Consider the following 19,063-nt stretch of genomic DNA (forward strand, 5'->3'; position numbering starts at 1 on the left):
TGTAAAATGGGATTAAATAAATTTGTAAAACTTCATTTTGGTTAAAATTATTTTTTATACTTTTAATAGTCCATAACATATCTGCGCATGAATGCAATTACCAGTGTTTACTCAAACTCTTTCTTGTCAATATAATCATGATTTCTGCTTTTTACCAAGTCATCACCTACTATATTTCACTAAGCTAAAGTGAATTGTGTGAGATGGGGGAAAGATTTTTGAATCAATAAGAAACAAAAGATTAAAAATATCAAATTCCTCTGAATTCTTCTGTTCTTCACAAGACTTATTTTCACTGTATCCCAGGTCCGAGAAGGAAGAAATAAGAGTGGGAGAGAATTAACTTACTGTAATCCTCTCGATCAAGGTTTCAGTATTTTTTTCCCCACCATCCTTAAATCTGCAAAATTTTTGCTATAGAATTAGGTCCCCTAGAAGCCAAGAAAGACCTCAAAGTAAGAGTTTGAATTGCTTAACGAAGTCCCATTTTCCTTTGGGGTTAAGTCTTTAATCTTTCTTATTGAAAAAAAAAAACTATCTTAGTCTCCCCTAAATTCCAAATTTCTAGCAAGCGTTTGCTTGCTTTTAGCGTCTACTTCCTCACCAATCATTCATATCTCAACCCACCTGGATCCGATTTCCACCACCTTCACTTCATGAATCTGCTTTCATCAGAATCGCCAAAACTCCCTTGGGTATTCTCGGGGATCAGTGCTTGAAAGTCAGTTTTCCTCGTCCATCCGGCTCTGCATCTTTTCTCCTCTACAGAGTATTTTCTCCATGACTTATCTCATCCCTCTCTCCTCTCTCTTCCCCCCGGCCCCTGGCTTTAGCTTCTGTCTCTTGGCTGACAATACCCAAATTCATCGTGGCAAGTGAGACACTGCCCGCCCTGGCCACCATCCCCGAAGGAAAGGGCAGTCACCGCCCACCAGACATATCCACACGGTGGCTCCCCAAAAAGCTCAAATTCAGTTTATTCCTTATGACACATGGTGACATCACCGTCCACCCATCTGACCAAGTCAGAAATGTGGAAATCCTTCTTGGGTCCTTTCCCTCCTTTGCCCGTTACTTCCAACCAGTTATTAATTTATTTTCCTTCCTTAAGGTCTCTTGAATAGATCCATATCTTTTTTTTTTAAGATTTATTTATTTGTTTGTTTGTTTATTTATTTATTTTTAGAGAGATAGAACCAGAGAGCACAAGCAGGGGGAGAGGCAGAGGCAGAGGGAGAAGCAGGCTCCCCGCTGAGCAGGGAGCCCCACTCAGGGCTTGATTCCAGGACCCTGGGATCATGACCTGAGCCGAAGGCACACACTTAACCAACTGAGCCACCCAGGCGACCCAGTCCATATGTTTTTGTCTTAACGGCTATTTGAAAGGGTCAGGCTATCATTATCTCTTGCCTGACTTACTGCCTCAGTTACTGACCGGCGCACCCCCAGTCTCAGCAACCCCCAAACCTTGTCTATGCTGCAAATAAGATTTTTTTCTTTAAGACAGATCTGATTTTGTTACATCCCTGCTTTAAACCTTTCCATGGTTCCCTATTGTCCTCACAACAGAATCAGTAAGTCTTAAATTGCTATAAGGACCCTCATGATCCAACTCAAATGTGTCCCTGGTCTCATCAAATACCATGCCTGCCAACCCATTTCCTACATAAAATTAATTTTTCCAGACATACCGAATGGCTTTCATTTCCTAAAATGCTTTCTCTTGCCAGGACTTTAAATGTGCTGCTTCCTTTGTCCTCCACACACTACCCTTCCTTGCATGAGCTCAAATAACCCCTCCTATGTACCCCTTCCTGACTCACACCAGGAGGTAGCCATTCCCCACCTTGGTGCCCACAGCTGTCTGCATTTGTCCCTGAAGCACAGCACTTTCATGCTATTCGGATTATTTTGCTTGATTATCATCCCTGTTTATCTGTAAGTTCCTTGAAGGCAAGGAATATATCTTATTCCTTGTTGAATCTTCAGTGCTTATTAAATATTTGCTGAATGAATACAGACATGAGGATAAAATAAAAAGATTGATAAGAAGCTAAATGTATGAAAATGAATATTAAGGTCCTCTGGTTATCCTCTAAGAAGGAGAACATAGTGCTCAGCATCTTGATGGCTTCTATAAAAGTTCTTTATCTTACAATTTACAAAGAGTAGTCTAAAGAAATCAACCTACCTTTGCTTAAACAACGCACATGCTCTTAATGTATCCCTTTACTTTGTCTGCTTCTCCGTAAAATGTAACTTCTGCTTTGATTCTCAATGTAAAATCAGTCTTGTGCATTTATCTATGCTACCTAAGTTTTGCTATTGTGTCCTCTGAACTCCTGTGACCTCTGTGTGGTGTGGTTACTTGGGAGCACAGACTCTGAAATAGGGCTGTGGGTTTCAGTCTTGGCTTCTCCACATCCTGCTGTGTGACCTGTGGCAAATTATTTAAATTCCGTGTTTAGTGTCTTCACCTGTAAAATGGAAATAATGGGATAATTGAAAAGTTTAAATGAGTTACTAGATGTGAAGCACTAAGATCACGATCCGGTAACTAGTAAACGCTAGATATGTATTGTTATTATTTATGCACAGTTAATGCTTTCAACACACTCTCTTATTCTCTGACTGCAATTGCCTCTCTAATATTCAGCAGTAACTCTTTGGGGACAGGTGCCATGGTCTAAGCCGCTTTCTACCCCTAAGCACCTAGACTAGGAGGAGCATAATAGTTCACTGAATCTTGATTATGGTTTGATTTGTAACCTGGGTGTACTCATTCACCAACTCCGGATACAAATATGTCCATACCTCTTGGTTGTGTACAGTTCATCAAGGCTCCTTTCATTTGCCCTCGGGGACTTATGCCCTCTAGAAAGAGCTTCAGGTCCAAACACCAGGCAGTGCTCTGCGTGGCTACTTAGATCCTGTACGCTCTGGAAGGCTGCAATCTCATTAGTGCAAGATGTCCTTGCTGGACCAGATCCCTATCCAAGCCTTGATGGTGCCCAGTCAGGCTCCAAGATCAGACCTACAAGCTCAGTCGTTGTTCTCAAGCATTGTAGTCTGGTGGAGAGTCTTCCTGTCTTGAACAAGCCTTGTGCAGGAATCCACCCTAGGTCAAGACCTTTGGGTCATCAGTTTAGGTCATTCCTTAAGGGCTCAAAGACATTCTTTTGTGCTTTCAGGTTCTGGCCAGGGCCACCTCATTCCACCATGCCTGGTTTTTCTAACCTCAAATTGTAAGGAGCAGAGGTTGGGGGAAGGTGTCTCTGTCCTTCCTTCCCAGAAGGTTTTTGGGCTCTTTCTGCAAATTTATCCACCCCTTTCCTAAGCTCTGCACACCAAAGGGCAAGTCCACATTTAAAAAAAACAAAAACAAAAACAGGGGCACCTGGCTGGCTCAGTTGGTAGAGTATGCGACTCTTGATCTCAGGGTCGTGAGTTCAAGCCCCATCTGGGTGTCGAGCCACTTAAAAAAAAAAAAAAAAAAAAAGGACTGCATGTAAAAAATATATATATATTCAAAAGTCAAAAGAGTCTGACTCTGAATCATACCTCCAAGGTCAAAGAGTATCTCTTGGCCATTCAGAATATTTTCAACTCTTCCTCCTTGCAACCCTCCATTAGAGAAGTTCTGGTTAAAATGACTTGGTGGAGTCAGGGAGTTAATAGATTGCTGCTAGACCTTCTTCTTCTTCTTCTTCTTCTTCTTCTTCTTCTTCTTCTTCTTCTTCTTCTTCTTCTTCTTCTTCTTCTTCTTCTTCTTCTTTCTTCTTCTTCTTCTTCTTCTTCCTTTTTCTTCTTCTTTCTTCTTCTTTCTTCTTTTCTTCTTCTTCTTCTTCTTCTTCTTCTTCTTCTTCTTCTTCTTTCTTCTTTTCTTCTTCTTCTTCTTCTTATTCTTCTTCTTTCTTCTTCCTTCTTCTTCTTCTTCCTTCTTCTTCTTTCTTCTTCTTCTTCTTTCTTCTTCTTCTTTTCTTCTTCTTTTCTTCTTCTTTTCTTCTTCTTTTTCTTCTTTTCTTCTTCTTCTTTCTTCTTCTTCTTCTTCTTCTTTTTTTTTTTTTGCTAGACCTTCTTTAAAGGTTATTTTTTTTAAGATTTTATTTATTTGTCAGAGAGAGCACAAGCAGGGGGAGTGAGAGAGGGAGAAGCAGGCTTCCCACTGAACAAGGAGCCTGACTTGGGACTAGATCCCAGGACCCTGGGACCATGACCCGGGCCACCCAGGAAATCCCTAAAGGTTAACAACCACCTTTTAAAATGCAAGATGGTTCTGATTCTCCCGAACTGTTTCTCACTTAGTCTTTAGTACATCATAGGAGCCTGTGAACTAGAAGATTATAAAATGCTATAAAGCAAAAAATAAAATCCTCTGTTGGTACGAGCTGGACCTGGCAGGCACTCTTCCGGTTTTAGCAGTGTGAAATTAAAATATAATTTTTGCCTCAATTCTGAGTTTTCAATTAGTCACAATATATATAAATGAGGACTCTGCCTCACATAACACCTCCTCTGCAAGAACTATGACATCCTGACCCCATTCACTTGGGAGAAGTGTAATTATTGCTGTTGTTATTCTTCATATACCACCCATCTCTGTCAAAAAACACTGGCATTTCTGAACATCAGTAAGAAATGAGTTTACGATATCATGTTCCTGGTTTGATGACAGAGGTAAGAGAAGTATGGAAAGACTGTCTTCTGTTTTCCCTTGCATGCAAGAAAAAGCTTGAATTTGCCTTACTATAGAAAAAAGGGCTCTCAAGAACAATGCTGTGTGTGTACCTTTCTCCTTGTTAACCACAGTTAAGATGGTTCTGAGGTTGTCTCTGGAAAACTGCATGATCATTTATACTTCCTGCTGACATGCTTTTCTCCTCACTCCTCACATTAATGGTTGAGGTCAGGTTTGGGGGGGTGCTGCCAGGATCCTGAGGAAGCCAGAGAAAGAAGAGGGGATGGTCTATGGGCTGTTACAGGGCACAGCTGAGCCTGGAGAATGAAGGGGGAGACAGAACAGACCCAGCAGCCACCTCCCACTCTTAAAGTGGGGATAGTATTTTGAGGAAAATATACGGATGTGTTTCATTTCCTCCTATGAATGCTGTTCCCTCGAAGTCCCTAGGCTAAGTCCTGAGGTCCCTGTAGGAAAGGAGAGGGCAGACCTTTCCAAGAGTAGGAAGTCTACCATCAACCTTGCCTCTTACACGTAGCCTTCTCTAGGCTACAGCAAGACAATTGTAGTGATGCACAGTCTTTATCAAAATAAAAAAAAAAAATCCTAACTTATTCTAACTTATTTATTAAATATATCAAAATCCTGGCCTGATAGATCTAATCCTTCAGTTTTTTGTAAGGGAATTCCTTACCTGAGAGAAAGAAGAATGGGAAGGTCTGCTTCTTACTGTTTTGCTGGCTTGTGGGAGGAAAATGGGCATCGAAGACAAAACAGGTAGAGAGACACCATCTCCAGAAGTCCTATCTCTGAGCAAAAGTTCTGAATGTAGAAGGTATGCTAAATAATTTGAAGGCAATGCACAACACACACACACACACACACACACACACACACACACACAGCTCTTCCTGATGCTGCCCCACCACCACCAACAGAGACTTGGGATCCACGACTGGTTGCCACATGGCCAGAATCAAAGTTCCAGAGTCCCCATTAAACTCTTTGCGGCACGAAGGTGTTAGAAACATCTTGCGTGGAGCGCCTGGGTGGCTCAGTCAGTCAAGCGTCTGCCTTTGGCTCAGGTCATGATCCCAGGGTCCTGGGATCGAGCCCCGCATTGGGCTCCCTGCTTGGCGGGGAGCCTGCTTCTCCCTCTCCCACTCCCCCTGCTTGTGTTCCCTCTCTCGCTGTCTCTCTCTGTCAAAAAATAAATAAAATCTTTAAAAAACAAACAAACAAACAAACAAAAAAACCCAAAAAACATCTTGCGTTCCCTCAGGAGGGACACGGACAGTAGGCAGTGGCCCAGGTCAATCAGCTTAGGTGAAAGGGGGTGTCACAGCCACACAGGCAAATGCCCCTGGATCCAAGGCCACAAGCTGAGTTGGAGCCCAACCTCAAGAATAGAAATTGAGGGCGCCTGGGTGGCTCAGTTGGTTAAGCGACTGCCTTCGGCTCAGGTCATGATCCTGGAGTCCCGGGATAAAGTCCCACATCGGGCTCCCTGCTCGGCAGGGTGTCTGCTTCTCCCTCTGCCCTCTTCCCTCTCGTGCTCTCTGTCTCTCATTCCCTCTCTCTCAAATAAATAAATAAAATCTTTAAAAAAAAAAAAAAAAAAGAATAGAAATTGAACCTGTCAGAACCAAAGTAGGGCCAAGTGAGGAAGAAGGACCCTGAGAGAGCTGAGTTCATTTGCCAAAAAATTCAGCTTTCTATGCCGTAGGTTGTACAGTAATCAGGTGGAAGGAACAGTGTGTGGCAAGTCTGGAAGAGCTGAGGGCTCTGCAGGGACTGATGTGGGGGCCCCCGAGACCCCCCTCTTCTCTGTTGCTATGAGGCTATGCAAGCTCCCCACTCCCAGCCATACACTGTTGGGGAGTCTGTCTATCTGTTGGGGTCTCCCTGTGTAGAGCACAGGGGTGAGGAAGAAGGCAATTCCTGAAAAACCGAGTGTTATCCAAGAGAATATTTATATTATTAGATCAAACGTGGTTTTCCAAGTTGCACCAAATGCTTTTCTCCACAGCTCAGGTGAGTAGGATCTCATGAGAAGGATCAAGCGAGTTCTGCAAAGGAAGGAATTATATTCTGCTTGAACACCTGAGTTCTTCTGCAGCTCTGCTACACTCTTCTGAAAATACCCAGAAGGCAACTTCTATGCTCTCTTAAAGTGATTGACTCTTCGCAGGTAACTGAATATGCCTCAAAAAACATCCTTGGTGGTTAATTGATGTGCCCATTTTCCCCCAGTGAAGGTTATGGGGGGGGGGCGGGGCTTCATGATTGGCTACTGTTTCTTTCATATGCTCTAAATTTCCTTCCCTCTCAGATGCAGCCTGTTTGCACCGGAACTAGCTGTACTGGGAAGAGAAGGATGTTATCTACTAGTTCCACTCTTTCATCAGTCAAAACAATGCACACAAAAACAATGCATGCCTTTAAAAACATAGTCTTCAGCTACTTTTCTGGCGGAAACTGACATTACAGCTCTCATTTGTGGGGCTGATCCTCCAGGCAGAGCCAGCCTAGGGCAGTGTGTGCTGGCTCCAGGCCACCCGCAGCTCCGTTACTTGGGGAACTTTGGGGCTGTGGTTGGCTGCTCCTTGGTGACACGGTTCCCTGTGGCTGTGACTCTAAGCTTCAGCAGTATGAAAACAGAAGCCCTGATCCACTTAGCTACATTGTCAGAGTGTGCTTTTCTTTTAGATTTTTCTCTAAAATTTTGTTTTATTAAAATTTAGCTCCTTCAGGCAGTTTTCATTTGACTTTGGTTGATTGAGGAGTGAAACAAGGTCAAAGGAGTAGATTAAATACAGACCTATATGGTCTTCATTTCTGTATTTGGTTATTACAAAGTGTAGAGGAGTTGAGTCATGAAAAAACCTCACATGTTTGGAAAATTATTTGGGGGTTGGACATGCTCCAGTAATTGCGTGGTTATCACATTTTATCAGGGCTTCTTATATGTGTAAAATTATATGTATAAAATTAAATATGCATTTTCCTTCTTTTCCTTATCCCAATAAGTAACAAGTTCTCTTTGAATGAGATGTTCCAGGCAATTCAACCTCACTAGATCATGTAATTAGTGATGGCTATTCACTCATCTATCCTTCATGGACTTGAAAGAAAAATATCTACTGAGTATCTACTATGTTCCAGGCATGTGGTAGGTAATGGACCTGCAGAGGTTAACAAAATCTAATCCCAGCCTTTGAAGAGTGTAAGGAAGGAGAAGAGTATTCCAGGAAAGATCATGAACATTGTGGCTATCTCAGTACAGCCAAGTGGTGAGACATGTAAGCATATACTAGCCTGCGTGAAATGCCATCTGTGTCCACGAACCAAAGATTTTGGTTCTGGACAACTTGCACAAAAAGTTCAGAGGTCAGATCTGAATCCATGCCATTACCCCACCCGCCAGTTTATGGATGCCATGACAAACCATTTTGACTAATGTACAAGGTATTTTTAGAGAACACAAAAGAAAATGTTGTAGGTGTTGGGGAACAGAGTGTCAAGGCAGCTCCTCTAAAATATCATTGTTGAAAAAATAATCCAGGTGACCATGATATATGGCTAGAATGATCCTAATTGGTGTTTTTGTTTGTTGCCTTGAGATTTTCCTTAATGTTGCCCTCCTAATCCTCTCCAGTGCTTGCCCCTTCCAGACATGGTGCCTCCCTGACTTTCTGATTATTGCTTGCTTCTTCCACTCCTATGCTTTCTTCTAACTCCACGTTCCAAATTTGAAAATCCATTTTTTTTAAAGATTTTATTTATTTATTTGACAGAAAGAGAGCGAGAGCAGGAACACAAGCAGGGGGAGTGGGAGAGGGAGAAGCAGGCTTCCCGCTGAGCAGGGAGCCTGACACAGGACTCGATCCCAGGACCCTGGGATCATGACCCGAGCTTAATGACTGAGCCACCCAGGTGCCCCTTGAAAATCCACTTTTAAAATTTATCTCACTATCTCCCACCTTTTAGATTTCAGAGTCTTTTTTCCCCCTAAACACTTCTTTCTTACCCTCCCTCCACTGACTTGAACAGGGAGTGAGGAGCCCTGAGCTGTAGTACTAGTTCTGCCCCTGTCTGGGTGTGTGACAACTCTGGACAGATGCGGCTAATGAGACCCTAACAATATGGGTCTCAGTAGCCTCATCTCTCATGGGAAGGGGAGCAGAATCACTGGTCTCCAGGTTCCTTTCTGGTTCTCTGATCTCATGGTTCTATGAATTTTCCCCGAAGAGTAAAGTCCCAGAAGCTTTGTTAATGTTTTTACAGTCATTCTTTGACATTTCCTAAACACGTCTTCCTCTTGTTCTTGGGGTAAGACTTGCAAACTGAGCTCTCGGGACCTCTGTGGCCCTTAATCTTTTGGGGCTGTTTGCTCCCTAGAGTTGAGAAAGAGAAAGAAGGGGCTTCTTAGATACTTGCAGACACATGAAAATATTCAGTGCTGAAACCCACACTTTTTTCACTGTCTACTTACTGCTATTTTCCCTGGCATTTTTATCTGTCCAGAAACATAGGTCCTAATACATACCAAGAACCATTTACAGATGCAGCCACCTCTCTCCAGTACCTTGGAATGGAAGATTTAAATCTCAGACTGCCTGAGTTCCTTTCAATCCAGCCGAGATGTTTAACTTCCTATCTCTGCTTCATCCTGCCTCTCAGGTCTCATTAAACTAAAGCACCACCTAGGCCTGGGCTCCTCTGAGGCTCAAACTAATCTCTTGGATGTATATGATAATCCGAGGCAGAATCTTTCCTTCAGTTTGAAAACTTTTTCTGGATGTTGATTTTTTAATCCCAAGGTCTCCTGAGGTCCTTCCTGCTGACTGATTTCTCTTCTACAACTTCTGTATGCCCTTTTATTTCACATTCAGGCCACGATTCCCGAGACCTTCATTTTTCTGCATGACCCTGACAGACCTAATTCCAACTTTCGTCTCGATGGATGCATAGATAGGCCTGTAACTGAGGCCAGAACCCCAGAATATCTAGGAAATGTGAGCTGGACCTCAATGTGGAAACACCTGGCAGAAACTGAGTCCTAGGCAGGCTCAGACATTCTGATATAGTTCCTAAAGAACATGCTCAGGCATCATTCCCTTGTCCCCAATCTGCTGTTAAATTCATTCTCCTCCTCTGTAAGGTTTATTATCTATGTAATAGATTGTACTTATCCAACTAATATCACCTAACTGTTAAGCTACAGTTTGGCCAGGCCTCATATAGATCTACGGGATAGTTTACAAGGAAACAAAAGACATCTCATGTCTTCTAGTATTTTTCCAAGATCTTAGGAGGGTTACAGTCAGAGTGACCATACATCCTAGGTAACTGGGGACAGTCTCAGTTCATGCCTGTTCTCCTGTTGTCTTTATGAACAGAGCCTCTTTTTACTCTCTAAAGTGTCCCAATTTAGATAATAAATTATACAACCCACCTAGTTTTGGCATTATGTAAGTGTGCTGTAGATGTGTGGCTAAAATCCTACCTTTTCATCACTGCATGCTGCTTAAAGTGGCCCACTTAATCACATGTCGAACTTAACAAATGACATAATCACTCATATTACTAAAGCACATTTGGCTCATGATAAAAAGAAAATGAGTGAAATGGGCCTTGCTGAATTTCTTTAATGCCTTGTGAGGGGAAAAAAAAGCTGAAACTTCTAACGGTAGAGAATTGGTTAAAAATAATAAACCATTCAATTGAATCTGTTCATGAGAAGATTAGAAAGGAATTTTCCTGATATAATACAAACATGACCTGCTGTCTTCCTCACCTCCCCTCGCAACCTTATACACACTCACCCACAAACCTGAGCAGGTTGTCTATGGATGTTTATGCAGGCTAATAGATAGCTCTTTATGAATCATGTTCAATCAAGGAGCTACACATTTATGATCCACTCAGCATATTTCTACATGATGATGAAATTAGGAGCCAGTTCCACCTTTGTCAGAAAAGTAAGCCATTCAGTTGAAAAGACAAATTTAAAACTTTGTTTCAACAAGGATAAATCAAATATTTGAGAGACTGCAGACTTTGCTTAACTATGATATAATTAAGTGATTATGTGCAACTTAATCATCTTTTGGAAAAAAGACGGTTTTCTGATAATGGCCCATGTTTTATTTATAAGAATTCTGGGACACATCAATGTCAAGAGAAATATGGCTATGTACTGAGTTGGAAAAAACACTGCTGTCTAATATTAATAATATTAATAATAGCTAAAATTGCTTGAGTTTCCTGAATGTAGGCCATCACACTAAACACTTTCTGCGCAGTACCTCGTTCAATCCACGGCAACCCAGCCTCAGATATGCTAGGGAGACATTCTGGGATCATATTTGTGCGAGGTCTCAATCGCCTTGTCAATGATAAGTAGTAATAATTTTTTCATGGATTTTCCAATGATATATCCTAATGATTCTCTGCTTCAGTGCTGGGAAGTATTCTCCTGAGTGTGGATTACTGTATGTGGAGATTATAAATTATTTGTAGTAGTCAGAAGATAGATAATGGAGTGATAATAGGTAGGATAGAGTAAATGTTTTCCCTATAACCACCATTAGATGATATCTGAGAGGTTGCTAGTTAAAAATGTTGTGAATCTGAATGTGAGAACTGAAATATTCATCAGAGGGAAATTGTGTGTAGTATTAAGTGAGAATTATATGTCAAGGCAGAACCAGAGTTTAAGGAGGTGGGTGGGTATTACTGGAAAACCTCAGAAAAATCCCCTACATGGGTCTGAGGCTGTCTTGACACTGCTGTCTCTGATTTTTCCTTCTAAAGGAACAAATCTGATTCAACAAGCTGTGTCTTTTATCTATCGTTAAACAAGGTATGCCGTATTTTTTCAAGAGCAAAGCAAAGCAAAACAAAACCAATCTTCCTTTATTACCTGAGGGAGATGAACAAATAATTTCTGCAAATCTATTTAAAATTTGTTTATAAATCTTGCTTGCCTGGGATTTATATGTATAAATTATATATATAAAATCGAATGGACTCATAATCTAAACAAATTTGTATCATTATATGTACCCTAAAGGACTATGAAGGACAAATAAATCTGGGGCCATTTCTGCTGGAAGTTCAGAAGAATGCTTTTAGGTCATGGTGACCCTAATAGAAGAAAGGGTGTCTGCATAGTAAAGGCATATTCTTTTATTAATCGTTCCTGATAGTAAAGGTTTAATAAAATATGTTAAAGAAACAAAGAAAATGGTCAGCTTTGCTTTAAAATGTATGATGCTGTTCTGAAATGGGCTCAGGGATTGAATCCCCTAGATTAATTTTCCTTCCTTCTCTACAATTAAGTGGGTCTCAAATGTTTGATTGGGACTCTTTTAAGTACAAAGCACATGTAACATGTTTACTTTTTTAGAGGAAAATCAGTTTATAGCTAAATAAACCATTCTGGCATTAGTCTATACATAAATAATATTTGTGTAGCTCATATGGTTATGAAGTGGTTAAAGAAAATAATAATATGTGGAACATGAGAAGTGGAATTGATGAATTGGGAAAGGAAAAGGATTCTATGTGAGCTATAATTTTCAAAAGAGAGAACCCTTTTCATAATGGAGCAAATCAGAAGCTTTGTTTTCCCTTTTTGAAATTTACTTAAAATAAATACTCTTCTTGCCATGAATAATAAGACGCAGAGAGAAATTTAATCATGGAAAAATAAAGTTAATCTGGACTAATAAGCTGCAGATAGCATTTGCAGAATATGTTAAGCATGAATAATCCTTAGATTTTAGCATTTCATGCTTCTCTGCAGTGGCCAGAACACAGAAATTTTCTCAGAACAGTTTCTCAAAACACTTATTCTCAAGGTGTGACTTTGCAACAACTTACAGATAGAAAGAACTTTGAATTCCTTGCAATTGAGAGTTATCTTCCAACATAGACCTCGTAAGAGATAAATGGTATAAAAAAACAGGATAGAATAAGAAGTACTATTAAAAATCCCAGATGAACTAGCGGATGCACAGACCTCAGAAGAAATAAATGATACAAGACACAAGAATCTAAAATACTATAAAAACACAGAACAGTGGATCCAAAGGGGACATGAGATAAAGTAGCCAATAGGTACAAACTTAGAGAAAATCCAGAAGTTGTGGTTAAGGGTTAAGACTTTAAGTACCCATGATTAATAAGTTAAAGAAAGTTGAGGTAAATATGAAGAAAACGGATAAAAGGATGGAGGATTAGAATAGAGAATTAGACTCTGTAAGAAAGAATCAAACATTCTAGAAATGCAAAATACAGAATTTGAAATTAAGACATCTTTTGATGAGTTTAAGAGCAGGCTGAACATACAACACAAGGTTTGTAGATTCTTTTTCAATAGAAAGTATTTAGGAGGCACAGGCAGCCAACGAGAGTGGAAGAAACCAAATGCAACATAGAAGAGATACGATATATGATTAAGATCTCTAACATACACACACCTGGAGTCCCAAAAGGAGAAGAGAGGCATTGAGACAGAAGAACTATGTGAGGAAGTAATAGCCATAACCTTCTCAAATCTGGTGAAAAATAACCCACAGATTCAAGAAATTCAGCAGATTCTAAGCAAGATAAATACCAAGAAAACTTCAACTCTTGTTATTCTAAAACTAATAAGAGAAAATCCTTCAAACGGGGTGGAGGGGGGAAGAAAAACCATATTACCTTCACAGAAATACCACTCAAAAACTGTATGCTAGAAGGTTCTGTTAAAGAACTGAATGAGAATAAAAACAAAACCTTCTAACCTAGAGCTCTATACAGAGTGAAAATATCCTCCAAAAAATGAAGAAATAAAGACTTTTCATATAACCAAAGCTGAAAGAATTGTTGCTAGTAGACCTATAATAGAAGAAATACTAAAGGTTGCTTTTCATGTCAAAGATAATGGCCCCAGATGAAAAAACAGAAGCACAGGAACAGAAATTCAAGAGTTTATAACTTATGTCGAAGGAAAAAATGTGACAATAGCAAAAATAATAGTAAGGATAAATGGAGTTAAGCTATTATAATCCCCTTACAGTACTTAGGACTTTTACTATTTTTACTACTTTGTTGTAATCATGATTGTATTTTGTATTTCTAAGGTAATCTCTAAAATAGCAATGCAAAAATGTATAACAAAAATAGTTATAATAAAATATAATAAAATGTAATTTATTAATGCAAAAAGAAGTAATATCTATAGTCAGTAAAGAATGGAAGAATATGATTCTGACTTTTTTTTTTACTTTTTTTTTAAATAAGATGTTGAACTATTTGAACTAAGAGTTTCTACATTGGGTTTTTCATGTTATTTTAATATGCTCTTAGAACCAACATGTACCTTATTATAGTCCCCATTTTCTTTCCCATTCTGTATCAGTATGCCCATAGCTTAGGACTACGTTTCTCTATTAGTTTGTTTATTTATTTATTTATTTATTTATTATTTAGTTTTAGTTTTTAAAAAGATTTATTTATTTATTTGAGAGAAGGCAAGCAACGGGAGGGGCAAGGGAGAGGGAGAGGGAGACAAGCCAACTCCCCACTGAGCGCAGAGCCAGATGTGGGTCTCCATCACAACCTGAGATCATGACCTGAGCCGAAATCAAGAGTCAGATGCTCAACCAACTGAGCCACCCAGATGCCCCTCTATTAGTCAATTTAAATTACACAGTGGTGTGTATTAGATTCCACCGCCTTCTCCATTCACTTGACACGAAAGTTGGCTATACCAAGACATGTAAGTGTGCAGCATGTCCAATAGCCAGAGACCAGCCCATAAAGAATTGGGCCAGCACAAAGATTATTTTTTTTTTTTTACCACAAATATGTTCTATCCCATTATTAGATATCATTGGAGGGTGAGTATGATTCTACTCTACCACTGTACTAAAGTGGACTTGAAAGGAAAAGCAATTTTGATCAAGGTGTCATCAGAAGGCAGTAAAGGGATTTAGATTCCAGAAATCCAAATTTTCACTTCTCACCCTCAGCCCATCTTTTTATTAATTTCCAGTTTTGTAAATGTACTGATTTTTAAATTATAACACAAGACTTGCAAGTGTAGCCATCTCTCTTTTCTGGTTTCTAACACCAATTTTCTGATTCCTTCTTTACAGGCCAGACTTCCAAGACTCGCCAAATTCTTGGAGTGATTTATAGAGCATTTAGAAATAGAGATTCCCAAGGTTTGCCTCAAACCTAATTGCATTGTAATCTGTGTGGGTGGGGCTCAGGAAATTTTTGTTTTAAGATATGGAAGTCACTCCTCCAGGCTATTTTTTTTTTTTTAAGTACAAACACACAAAAATCTCTATCAAAAATGTACATGTGAAGTACAAACTATATTCTGTGAAGCACATAGCAGATCACAGTGCTGAGAATACAGTGGACTTTCCCCAAAAGAGCTGACCCACAGAGTCATGGTTGGGTGAATCTTTACTAAGCATGTTTGTTTGATAGTGTTATTAATGCAACTACATTCATTTACAAATATGTGGCTCACATAGATTTCTAAGTAACTGGGGTTTTCTAAGAATTATTATTCTTCCACCCATTTTCAAATTTGCTAGAAGATTTCAAGAGTTGAAAGGAAGGCACAGGAGCCAATGTTCCTATTCAGTTACATTGTCTTGGCTTTTGAATAGGTTAATGAGCCCCAGAATTTATCTTTATTTGGGCTTTAGTGCTCACATTCGTATTCTACTTTAGTTTTTCTTCCAAAAATAAAGTTTTGAGGGAATGATTTATTCCATAAAGCAAAAATCAGAAAGAGACAGAATCCCTGTTTTGTTACTAAGGGAAGAAAGAGCGTCAGGGAAAGAGGAGGACGAGGCATGAGTTTGATGAATGAAAAACGGCTCCCCCAGTGTCATGGCTTCCTCTCCCAGGCAACTCCTCACCCACCTTCCCACAGGTGAAGATGGTCTCTTGAGCAGAATGGCATATTTTCATACCAGCCCAGGTGAGCTCTGAAAGAAGCAAAGCAAGGCATGAGCTGGGCTGTCAAGAGCATCCCACTAAAGGTTAAGGCACTGTACCTTCTTTCTTGCTGACAAACCCACTTGTGGATTAAGACTGCCAACTCTTTTTTACCTTTACTTTCCAGGCAGTAAAGGCAATTCACCAACATTTAATCACAGACCAAACCTGAAAAAACTTAGCTCTGACCCAACCATGTGCCGGAGTTGCCGATGATCCTTAAAATTAACCTGTTCTGAGTCCTCTGGAAGGCCAATTTTTATGCAGCTGACCTGCCTCTGTGCAGCAATGGCGCCACCTACAGAACAATGTGTAAAAAAATGACAGGTGCCTCGGAGATGGTGCTCAGATTTGGTGGAAAAAGTGGAAAAATATAATTTTTTAGAACTATAGCATTTTACAGTGTATTTACTATATGCACCTGGTAAGTTTAAGCTATCTTTACATTAAACGACAGCTCTGCATTTTTTCATTATCAACAGACTGTTTTATTTAAACATATGAAAAAGGTGGTTCAGTCAGTTGAGCGTCTGCCTTCTGCTCAGGTCATGATCCCAGGGTCCTGGAATTGAGTCCCACATTGGGCTCGTTGTTCAGTGGGGAGCCCGCTTCTCTCTCTGCATGCTGCTCCCCCTGCTTGTGCTCTCTCTCTCTCTGACAAATAAATAAAAATAAAATCTTTTAAAAAATGTGAAAAAGGAAGAGATAAAAAATAAAATAGAGAAAAATCATAAATTTGGGATGGACAAATCACAATCCGTGTAGTACGTGAGTCATGACAAACAGATGGGGTCTTGAAGCCAGTAATTGCAGGGGTAGTCTCTTGATTCCTCATCTTCCAGACTGTAGCAGAGAAAGGGGCTTTTAGTCAGGTCAGTAACACTTTATGAGAGTAATTCCTGCAAACCCAGTCTAGAGCTTGCTCCTCCTGCCCTTCCAAAAGTAGGAGGAGACACCGCAAAACTGCTATTTAACCCTTTTTGACATAAATTGACTAACGGGTGTTCTATTGCCTTCAGCCAAACCCTAACTATGATGACACAGGGGTGAAATAGGTTAGTGATGGAAGAGAGTCAAGGGGGCCTCTGCTGCAGCTGCCACAGAAAACCGGGTGCTCCCATGGCTGTGTTTCTCCACAGAGGCAGAACGAGCAGCAGAAGTGGGGCCTTTTCCTAAATTCCATTTATGCTCTTAAATAATTATGGATGACAGTTATGAAGGTAGATACATAAGTGTAATAGGTGTGTCTCCTAGATCCCAGGCTGATGGTAGATCACAGGGAAATCTGACCTCTACAGGCATCGAGGAAATGTAGTCCATATCTCCCAGACTGTAATGTGCAGTAAGCTCCACTTCATGCAGGTGGGAATGGAGGTAGGGAGCCAATCTTCAGTACCAGCCTCACAGGATTTCGGCCTAAAAGTTTTTTCTGTGACTCACCAAACTCTTCTTTGAGAAATTATAAGCTTGATAGAACCATTAGTTTTTTTTCCAGGGCATATTAAAATAAATATATGTCCTTTAAGTTACAAAATGTTCAACTGAATGCCACCAAAAATTCATCTTGTGTACCATTGCTGAGCAACCTGGTGCATGAAAAAGTGCAGGCTGTAGATATAGGTCTGGTGCTGCTCTACCTCTATAAACCTCAGTAAGCCTTGGCCTCCGCTTTCCCAGGAGGGTTCAGTCATAACACATGTATATGGTTGCCAGAGCGATCACCTGGTGGCTCCAAAAATGATTAACTAATAGATTTTTTCTAATTTTTCAGTTTCTAATATAGTAACTGATCTCTTTGGAAATCTGAAATATTTAACTATATACCATTTGACAATTATTTTCAATGCGGTAAGCTGAGATGTCGCTCAGTAAGAAAACATGGAGCATAGTTTATAATAAAGCCAACACTGGTGTCAGTAGAAAAAAATTCTAAAATTCCTTTCATTTTTTGAGCTCAATGCTTATGATTTATGTACTTTTTTCTCTATATATATGTAATATATATTATATATAATATATATATTATATATATATTATATATAATATATAAAATACTCCAATACAAAGTTTATAATAGAAAGAGAGACGTGCCAAGAGATTTCATCCAAATAAACTTGGACATAGGTGGATGAGGATAAATAAGACATTTTCTATGGAAAGAATGTGTAATGAATGCAGATTAGGTATTCTGGTAGAATGAAGACAGCAAGACAAAGGTATACCACTGTGTTCTGGGAATCCCCATGCAGAGTATTGCTTTTCATATCCAAGAATCTCCTATTTTGCACCATAAGACAAATGGATTTAAGTCAAAAGGGAAAACAGTATTGAAAATTACTCTTGATTCAGGGTTCTCATCGGCAATTTTTTCCACTGATTTGAGTGAAGATTATGTTTTTTTTTAAATTATGCCCTCCCTCCATATCATGTAATTTGTTTCTCTTCCTTATGGCTTCAAGTAAATGCTTGTTGCTATTGCATTATAGTTTCAGAGGTTTAAAGTGTAGGTGTTCTTTCAAATACTTAGAAAATATAAGTACTTATTATCTCAGAAATATGTAATGATGTTGTAGAGAGGAAGTTGAAGTAAACTTTAACTCAGAGAACAAAAATGTCAAAGCTAGCAGGTTTGCAAACATGAGTTATGTGAAGAAGAGTACATAGAAAGTTTCTAAAAGTCTATAAAAGCTGAAAGGAGCAAAGAACACATTTAAAAAGATGCTACTGGGGACAGATATTGTATCTAAAGAGAAAATTACTCATAAAGTTTGTTTACATTTCTAAGTGGCTAAAGTTATAAATAAATTATAATAAAAGCATTAGGAAACGTGTGTGTGTCCCAATGATATCACCTTGAGAATTGAAACTAGTGTGGGCAAAACTCTGGATGCTGCGGGTAAAGATAGTCACAGAAAATTTGGCTTTTCTGCGACAGCTAATGCAGAGGTCCCAAGGCTGTGTTCCTCATTTTCCAGTGTTAAACAGCAGATCATAAGTTGTCCATTCTCATGGAACGGATAGGGGCAGAAATTGTGTGGTCTTGGAGCCAGCAGCAAGAACTGGCTTCCCAGTTCCCCACCTGTCAATGTTGGGTAATTAAGAAAAAAAAAAAAGAAAGGCTTGATCTGTTTAAATACATGAGGCTAGAGTCTATGTGTGTTCTCCTGTCAGTAATTGAACCGTAATAGATGCAGGATGACAGAGCAATAAAAGATTAATAATAAAAAATATGAATGATTTTGAAGTTTTGAGGAAGAATTGTGGCCCATTTTCAGAAAATTTAGGATAAAATCAAGAACCATGTGTTTTCTCATTTTAGTGGACTCTTGCCTAATTCTGGGAAACTGAAGAAAATATTACCAAATTTAGTTC

The 19,063-nt window shown here is 39.5% G+C and overlaps 1 long non-coding RNA gene across 3 annotated transcripts in view; it reads left to right on the forward strand.

The window, feature by feature from the left end:
* Nucleotides 1–19,063, forward strand: part of LOC118540160 (uncharacterized) — a 60,206-nt gene that overhangs the window by 26,219 nt on the left and 14,924 nt on the right. For all 3 annotated transcript variants that reach the window (XR_004919489.2, XR_004919490.2, XR_013446445.1), the window contains exon 3: nucleotides 6,708–6,869. This is a non-coding gene — a long non-coding RNA (uncharacterized LOC118540160). The remainder of the gene's footprint in view (nucleotides 1–6,707; nucleotides 6,870–19,063) is intronic.

Source organism: Halichoerus grypus, chromosome 3, assembly GCF_964656455.1.
Source record: "Halichoerus grypus chromosome 3, mHalGry1.hap1.1, whole genome shotgun sequence".
Lineage (NCBI taxonomy): Eukaryota > Metazoa > Chordata > Mammalia > Carnivora > Phocidae > Halichoerus > Halichoerus grypus.